This window comes from Microtus oregoni, unplaced genomic scaffold, assembly GCF_018167655.1.
Source record: "Microtus oregoni isolate MIOR12 unplaced genomic scaffold, Mior012 000000F_ref0000247, whole genome shotgun sequence".
NCBI classification, from domain to species: Eukaryota; Metazoa; Chordata; class Mammalia; order Rodentia; family Cricetidae; genus Microtus; species Microtus oregoni.
The window spans coordinates 58,851,748-58,860,934 of NW_024543059.1; positions in this window are offsets into that span (position 1 = coordinate 58,851,748).

Here is a 9,187-nt window from a genome sequence, read left to right on the forward strand (position 1 = left end):
GCTAGGGACTGCATGTTGCTAGGGAACAGTGGATGCAGATGGAGGGTCACTATGCTTGTACACATGCAGAGACCACTGTGCACTAACAGCATGCTGGACCAAATACTGATCTGAAAAGACACAAAGAATAAAGAAAACAAACATGAGTAGCACCTCTGAAAACTTATGATGATGATGATGATGATAGAATATGAGAGGTCACACAGTTATTTTATAAAGATTGGTTTGACCAATTTCACCATAGTGAAGCAAAGGACAAGGAACCTTCCATTCCTGTGCTGCAGGTGAGGTCCAGGGAAGTGCTGTTTCCCCTGCAGGCTCATGTGTCAAGTGATAGTCCCCAGCTAGTGATGCTATTTTGGGAGGTGGCTGAACCTGGAAGGTAAGGACCAGCTCGAGGAAATGGCCATGGGAGCTATGCCCTGCTTCCTGACAGACATAAGGCGAACAGCTTCCTCCTCCACACATACTCTACCACAATGCTCACCCTGGCCATGAACTAAACCCTTTCAGACTACTCATTCCAGATATTTGTTTACAGCCATGCAGATGTGACTGAAACAGAGGTTAAAAGATTTTTTTTTCATATGATCAGTGTGTATTAGGCTGTGACTAAGTATCAGCTCATCAACCATTGACCTTGACTGATGATCCTTCCTTGCCTTCTCTGCTTTGTTTTCCAATATTTTATTAAATCTGTCTTATTGTAATTCTGAATGTGTGTAAATGTCCATTGAGGTTCATGTTGACACCTCAGTCGTAGGTGTACCTCTTGAAATTAAAGTAGCATTGAGCTTAAGCATGTTCCTTGGGAGGTAGGTTTTTCTCTTACATTATAATTCAAAGTTCTACAGATAATTCAATAAAAATAAGATTTTAAATTGACTTTAAATTTCCCCCAGTTTAAGCTGCATTGATTGAGGAACATCATGGGCCACCGAGTACCTGAATGATCAGAGTGCCAGGAACCGCTTTGGTCCCATCGTCAAGGATCACAGCTGCTAACGTAATAAATTCATCTCACGCCCCTATTCTTTTCCTGAACTGTGCTCTTTTCCATGCTGATATTCCATCTATAAGATTATATTTCGCTTCCTGATGGTTCTTCTTTAGAAATTCTCCAAACAGCAGCTAAAATGCCACCATCTCTACACTCAGTGCTTACAGAGTAGGCTGTCTCTAAAGTGTTTTACTGGCAAAGAGCTCCTGATAGATTTTTTTTTTTTGACGTACTCCTTGTGACCACGTTCTCTTTAGAATTAGGGCCCACAAGAACCAGCACATGCGATGTGTGAGGCTTTCAAGTGGCCATCAAGAGCAAGGGTGGGCAGAGTGGAAGGATGAGAAGAACAAAGGGAGCTGCACAGTGCGTCTGCTGATTGCTCCGAGTGGCAGCAATGGGCCTTGAAGGAAAGAGGCTGGAAGAAAGCTTCCCGCTGTGTATCACCCTCTCAGGATGTCAGGAGGGCCACTCTTGGTGTTAGCAATGACAGGAGTCATTGAAATGTACAAAAGAGACAGTGCCTGGGTGGTAGTGGTGAGGGGGTCTAGCAAAGGCGGAGGGCTGCCATCTTAGCAGCATGGAGTCTGATTAAAGTGCAAATGCCAAGTGGACAATTTCTTCAAAAGAAAAGCACAGTAACAGCAATATATCCCAGTTGTTTGGGGCTATTCATTTTCAAAATACAGCCTATTACACAATGAAAAATAGGGCAACCTGATAGAATAGAGAGAGGGTCTTTTCACACAGAAAATATCAATAGATAAGATCATACCTTGTAAGTGGGAAAGGGCAAAGGGATCCCAAGCAGCAAGTATTTGAAAAGCACCATCCCAGCCCCTTCCTTTATGGTTCAATATTGCACCACCACATTCAATACGAAATTCAGTCCCGCATTATGTTTCAAAGTCTGGCCATATTGAAGTCACCCTAAAAGGCAAGGAAGCAGAGGCTTTCATCCCCCTCATTGTGAATGTGACAGATTTTCAAAGGAAAGCTGCCTCCGTGTGTGAGTTCATTTTGATCTCACAGACATGTGCTGGGATCTGCCCACATCCCGCCCTCCTGCTCTTCACATTGAGGCTGCTTACCTTCACCCATGGGACTCAGGCTGGACTTCCCTGGGGATTACAATTGCTTCCATAAGATGTAAAGGTTTGGACTGAGTCCCATGCTCTGCCTCATGTCCAAATGTCTGTCTTCTGATACGCCATGTCAGGTTTTTTGCCGCAGAGTTGGACTACTCCCCAAAGGTGGGTGGGGGGAAAAGTTGACTTCTGGACAAGGACGTACATTACTTACCTTGGCCACCACTGTGATCCGTACTTGACAAGACTTAAGCTAGGAGAAGGAAGACTTGTTTTGGTACATGGCGAGTCAGGGGACTAATGCAGGTGTTGAAAGAATGCCAGCAGGAAGCTCATGGTGGTGGGAGCATGGGGCTGGAACTCTACATCTTTTCATTTCTTGGCAGAGCAGGAAGAGTTCAGAGGGCATAAGCTCTAATACTTAAGGTCATATCCCAGTGACCCTTCAATCACATGGAGCCATAAATGTTCTACAGACTCGCAAATAGCACCTCTAGCTGGGGACCAAACGCTCATACTATAGCAGGAAGATGGGTTTTAACCCAGCTTCTTCACCAGTTAGACAAAAGCGCTCAGCTGGTTACAGGGCTTCACAGATTTCCAATCTCTTCATGGAGGGGGAACTCTTTTATGTTCCATTTGGTTTGTAAGAGAAATAGATGAGCTCGCGTTTGCCATGTGGTGCTTTTGCTTTTCCTCACAATGGCACTTTTTTTTTTTTTAAATCAATATTCATCTCACTGGTGTCTGCCAGGCTGGCTTTGGTCTCACACATGCTCTTCTGAACATATCCACTTGTCCCTTATTTTTTTCTCAAACCTCTATGCTGTCTACCAAGTCTATTTGGACTTCATCAATGCTGCCATGGTCATAGGTCTAGTGTGCATGATAGGCATAAATGTGAGCTGCTCAGACCTGTTGTGATGGCTCAGGTGCTGTCGCTAAAACTGCCCTATGCCATGTGGTTACTTTTTGACACCTAGTCTAATCAATGACTGCATGTGTATGCTACACCATGCAGGAATGCTGTTTTGTACAACTTAACAGTTAGCAGACTGGCAAGCAAGGAATTAGCATGCTTTCCTTAGTTACCTTGGTTGGGCATCTGCGGCTCTGACCTTGTACCTATCTGTAAGGTTTCAAACTTATGATCTGTTTACTGAATGCCTTTAGTCCAGTTTGAACTTGCTCTGAGGTGAAAGTGAGCTAATTGTGTGCAGTTTGTGTTAGACTGAGGTAAAATTGTTATTTTTTGATAATAATCTGAATGTAAAGGAATAAAGCAGGCTTTTATGTATCTACAGTCCTCATGGGACAAAAAGATCCAGTTATAAAGCATGTTCCAATATATATTTTATATAGCAAAATTACACTGACAAATAAAAAGACATCTTCCTGACCACCCACAGATACATGTGCCCAGTACATGGAATATTTTCATGAAATAAACGCAGGAGCAGTGTGAAAATACCCAAAGCTATTCTTAGAGAAGAAATAAAGTTCTTAGCAAAGAGATGAAGTGACTCATGAGAGAAATTACAGACAAGAGCAACTGGTATCCACAGCCAGTAACTCCACAGCCTTTCTAGGTTGGGACCCTATCATAGAGTCACTCATCTGGTAGGTTGGCCTATTAAACACTTGCTATTTCCTCCCGTATCGCTCATGGACCCAGACACAGCCTGTCCCTCCATGGCATCAGGAATCAGGACATCAACACAGACCCTGGCTGCAGTAGGACCACAGACCCAGACATGACCCCCAACTGCAGTCCTGGCCTGGACCTAAACATGGCATTGGGTAGTAGTATGTGTCATGCAGATCTGAATGGCCCCAGCTACATCATTGCCTTCAGACACCAACATGGTCCCAGGTGATCGTTTATTTATTGGTACCTCAACTGTGCAGTTACTGCATGTAAACTTTGTAATTAATACTGACATGTCACAGAGTCAAAAGAAAAGGCTGTAAGACCTAGATACTTCTGTGAATGCTTTCAATAAGTGGTTAACATCTACTTCAGTAGACTTCAAGTAAGGCATGGGTTACCCACTGTGATTTTAGTGGGTGTCATCCAATAAGGGGAGAGTATCAGAAGAAAAACAATCTGGCCTCCCTGGAGGAAGAGAGAACAATTCTATCCTATAGCCTCTAGATTCAAATTACAACTCTTTCTTGGACTTATAGCAGGCTTTATTATGGAGATATCAGCCTCCATAGTCAGAACCAATTCTCTGACATTTCCCTTCCTTTTCAATATGTTTATGGCCATTTAGTCATACAGATATGTTCTGAGAAGTGTATCATTGGGCTCTTTCAGCATTGTGCAAATACAGAGTCCATGTTTAGATGAACTAAGATAATTTTGTCACTAGATAGTGTCATCTTATCAGAATATCATTATCTTTTCATTGAAGTATGGTTATGCCCTATGTGATTATATATGCATATATTACATGTATGTGTATATATAATAAATACATGTGTGCTGCAGATTATTAAAGATGTGTTACATTTGTTTGTTTCCATTGTGGAGTATTCGTTTAATTATGACAAGATGTGTGGCATTCTTTTGTGCTGCATTTGTTTAACTCTGCAAAGCAGTGTTACTCTTCCTGTCTAAAACATCTGATTGGTCTAATAAAGACCTGAACAGTCAATATTAAAGAAATAGGTGGGGCTGGCTGGGAGAGAGAATGAATAGGATAAATGAAGGCTGAGGAGAGGAGAGAAGAAGGGAAGAGTGACAAAAAGTGACAAAAAGGAGGACCACAGGGGCCAGCCACCTAGCCACAAAGGTAGTTAAAGAGTAAGAATCAAAGAAAGGTATAAAGAATAGAGAAAGGTAAAAACCCAGAGGCAAAAGGTAGACAGGATAGTTTAAGTTAAGAAAATCTGGCTAGAAATAAGCAAGCTAAGACCAGGCACTCATAAGAAAGATTAAGTCTCTGTGTGTTATTTGGGAGCTGGGTGGCAGGTCCTCAAAAAGCAAAGAATAAAAAAAAACCAACTCCACGTATGTGTATACATATACCTCAGTTAAGTTTCTCTGGTGAACCTTAGCAGATACAAGGATGAAAACATGCCTACTGCAGAATGATATAGACTCCTCCAAAGGTAATTTTGGCTCAAGAATTCCTCACTCTCTGTCTTCATACTTCTTAGAATAGCAGCGTAGCCTCAGACTCTTCATAGCCAATGCTTCATTTCTTTCTTCTTCTTTGATGGGTATCAGATCTGTGTCATGATCAGTTGCCCTCGTATCCTAGCACCATTTCCCAACAGATATCTTGTTACTACACTGTCTAATTCCAAGAAAACTCAAAACTAATTCAACGCTCACTGCACTAATCTCTGCATTTGTTTTCAGCTTTGCATTTCCCAGTGCTCATTGACATTGCCCTGAATGAACACGTACCAGACTAGCTCTGAGATGTCTTGGGTCAAATGTGTATCTTGTCATTGTTGTTCTGGATGGAGCTGCTGTTTAGACTAACTGCATACCCCTCACATTCCACCAGTGCAGGGCATATATGGACCCACGTACCAAACGTCCAGTCTCCACCCTTGTTATTCCAGTCTGTAGGTTTCAAGGTCATCTAGATTTCCCTAGGAGGTCTTACTTTGCCCTGATTCCTGGACTACATGCTGTTTCTCTGGGTTCTGAAAACTCCTTATAGGATTTACTGCACGACATTCTAATTGCCTTTACACTTTTTTTAATTTCCAAAGCTTCCCAAATCTTTGAATGTGACAAAGAGTTATCTGCCCACTGATTTTTACTCTAACAAATGTCTGCAAGGTAACTCAATAAATATTTTTTAATAACCATGCTAAAGGGAATGGAAGCTTTTAGAAAAAAAAATAATGTATTTCTATGACATAGTAATGGAGTCTTCGAAATATGTTCTAAGATGACCACGTATGTTTGTATATGTAGTCTCTTTTCTTGTTTCTTTGTTTAAAACTCAACTCCTGATCTTGTATATTCCAGGAGTACACAAGGAAGACACATGGAAAAAGCATTTTTTTTTTTGTCAAAAAGGTGGGAACCAGTGGTTATTACCTCTGGTTCTTTAGAAGTTGATGGCATCACAGGCATGGTTAATGGCTTCAGACTGTAGTCTCTTCTTGTAGTTTGAATGTGAAATGTGCCCATTGGGTTTTATGCTTGGAAACTTGGTCCTCAGCTGGTAATATATTTTGGGAATGTTTTGAGTTTTTTTAGGGGGTCACCAAGGGCAGTTTATAAAGCTCCACCCCATTTTCTACATACTCTGTGTTTAAATGACATTACAGTGTAACCAATCAGTCCCAGTTTTGCTACAATCAGTTCAACTTCTTTGCTAACACTGAATGGACTTTCAAACTTTAAACCAAAACAAATGTTTTTAGCCTCTTAGGATTGGAATGAAGATGTCTCCCATAGTTTTAGATATTTGAAAACTTGGTCCAAAGTTGATGGCATTGTTTTGGGACTATTATGGAACTTCAAAGATATTGAATCTTGCTAAAGAAAGTGTATCACTGTGGGTGTGTTTTGAGAACGCATAACCTTGTTCCGTTTCAAATCTGCTTTCTTTGTTCCCTGCATGCGGGGGAAATGTGATGAGCTGGTTTAATGCTCCTCTTGACACCTAGTGTGTGTTCTCCATCCTTATAGACTCTAGACCTCTGGAATCCTAAGCTTGAATAAATTCTCTCTTCTGTGAGTTGCCCTTTAGCACAGCTACAGAACTGCAACTAATATATTACCTTAAATTGCCTCTTGCCAAAAATGAGAAAAATACCAGTGTCCTCTCCTTCTTCCGCTCTCTACCCCCACTGCCAGCGTCTGTGTTGTGTGTTAAGCAGACAGTGGGGACACAGAGATTTAAGCAAGAAAACACCCCTTTTGTACTTCTCCTGATAAAAAATTTAAATCTGTAATACATACTCCTCTCTAGAAGCAAAGATGTCCCTAGACACTCAATAAGGGAAACACCTCTGCTTCCCAGAAATTTCTAAGCCAACCAGAGAGACAGATGTAGTTCAAGAGAAGCCACACAAATGACTTTAGAGTACATATTCACACACCATCTCTAATAGGATCTCACAGAGAAACTTTAATCTCAGCCCACCCCTGTGAATCTGTAACCCATCTGATACCTTGCTCAGTAGTTGGCATCCAGCTCAATGACATTCCACGCAGGAAATGCTTAATGTTAACTATCAATTGCATAAGCATTTCCCCTCATTTTCATTTAAACTTCATGTTATATAATTTCCTTGAATACTTAGTACTATGAGTAAGAGAATAGAAGCATTGTACTGGCCTTTTTATTTTATCGTTTTACTTTTTTTTTAAACCCTCTTCTAACATATTTCCTTTTGGTTTCTAGCCATGGCCTTTCTCATCTCTTCTCATATGCTTCTCATAATCACAGCTCTGAGCTTCGGAGCCTTTTTTTAGCGTCTTATCTGTGACCAGATTCTTTATTGAGACAAAGGTAATGACTGTCAGACCTTTTTTCCTGAAAGGTTACGGTTAATTCAAAATCTATCAGTGTGCATCAGTAGCTTAAATTATTCTTTATAATATAAAGTCCATTGTCTTGTCTTGACTCAATTTTATCTGACATCAGATTATTCAACTATCTAATTTCTATTGGGTCCTTGTGGAGTCACTTAAATGTTCCCCTCACTGACTAGCCTAAATAATTCTCTGTTACCAACACATTTTGCAGCCTCATTATTCAAAAACATTTCCACATTGATTGGTGTTAACATATACAGGAATCCTGCTTCCAATACCACTCCCTGAGCACCTTCCTATTAACCTCCTTTCCGGCTAACAACATCATTTATTTCTACCTTTCATTTCCATTGTTATCCATTTTTTTCATATCAAAGTTTTACAAGACAAAATTTTACCTCTCACCTCTTGGGTCCTACCGAAAGCTGCAATGGATCCTAAATGTCTTCTGGTTAGCAGCTTGATCAAAAGCCTTTTGAATGCCTAAATATTTAATGCTAGCTACATCTCAACACTTCAGTATTTTGTTAACTCTTTCAAAAAAAAAAAAAAAAACCAGAGAGTTGAGAGGAACATGATTTATCTAGTCTGAAGCTGCACATACTGCCCACCTGGGTGTTTTATAAGCCTCGGTAATGATTTTATCAGCTATTTTTCCTCATCCTGAAGGTAACATTCATTGGTAAGTAATTCCCCAGGCAACCCCAAGGTCATTATTTAAAGATGGGCATTCCTGCCTGTTTGTCCAGACAAACAGGCACCTAATGGAAATTCAGACCAAATAACATAAAACCTATTTTCTCTCTGACATATCTAACAGCAATCCTAAAATACCTTGGGGCACGTCAGAGCAAAAAGAAATCTTAGTTCAACTCTTAAATGAACACCTTGTACTTTGACTGTCCTAAAAGGAATATTAAGCTAGATTTAGTTTAGATATAAGGAAAAATAACCTGTCAGGGATCTTTAACCCCAAAATGGATATTGCAGGAAGCCACAAATTCTCCTTTTTTTTTCCAGAAATTTCTTCAAATGGAATAAAACTTGGTAATGTAAACTCAACTTCCCAAGCAGTCCTTATGAAGAAGAGTGCTGCAGGAACCCCAGAAGCCACTCTCAGCCCAAGCTGACAACAGTGCTGTTGAACGGAGTATGTCTTAGAAGGTAGACAAGAGGAACAAAATTACAGAATATCTCCCAGAACAAACTGAGTGAGCACAGCTGCCGGTGACTGCATGCAAGTTCAGAAAATGGTATTCGAATGAAAACTCAAGTGCCCTCAAGGTGACCCGACTAAATTTGCTGAAAGGATAAGAGGAATTGATGACACTAATCAACAAAGGTAATCACCTGGAGGTAAGCTAAGTATTCCAGGTGCAGTGTGACAGAAGGACCCTCCACCAGCCACAGGGGCTCAAGCGGAGGGCAATCAGAGCCAAAGAGAAACACCTGAGTGGGGGAGTGGACACAGAGCAGGAAGAAGACAGGACAAGTGGCAGAAGATGGCTCTTTTCTTTCTTTTTTTGATTTCTAGTGATTCAGCTTCAATTAGAAGAGAGGTGATGTTTATAATAGCTACCAGTG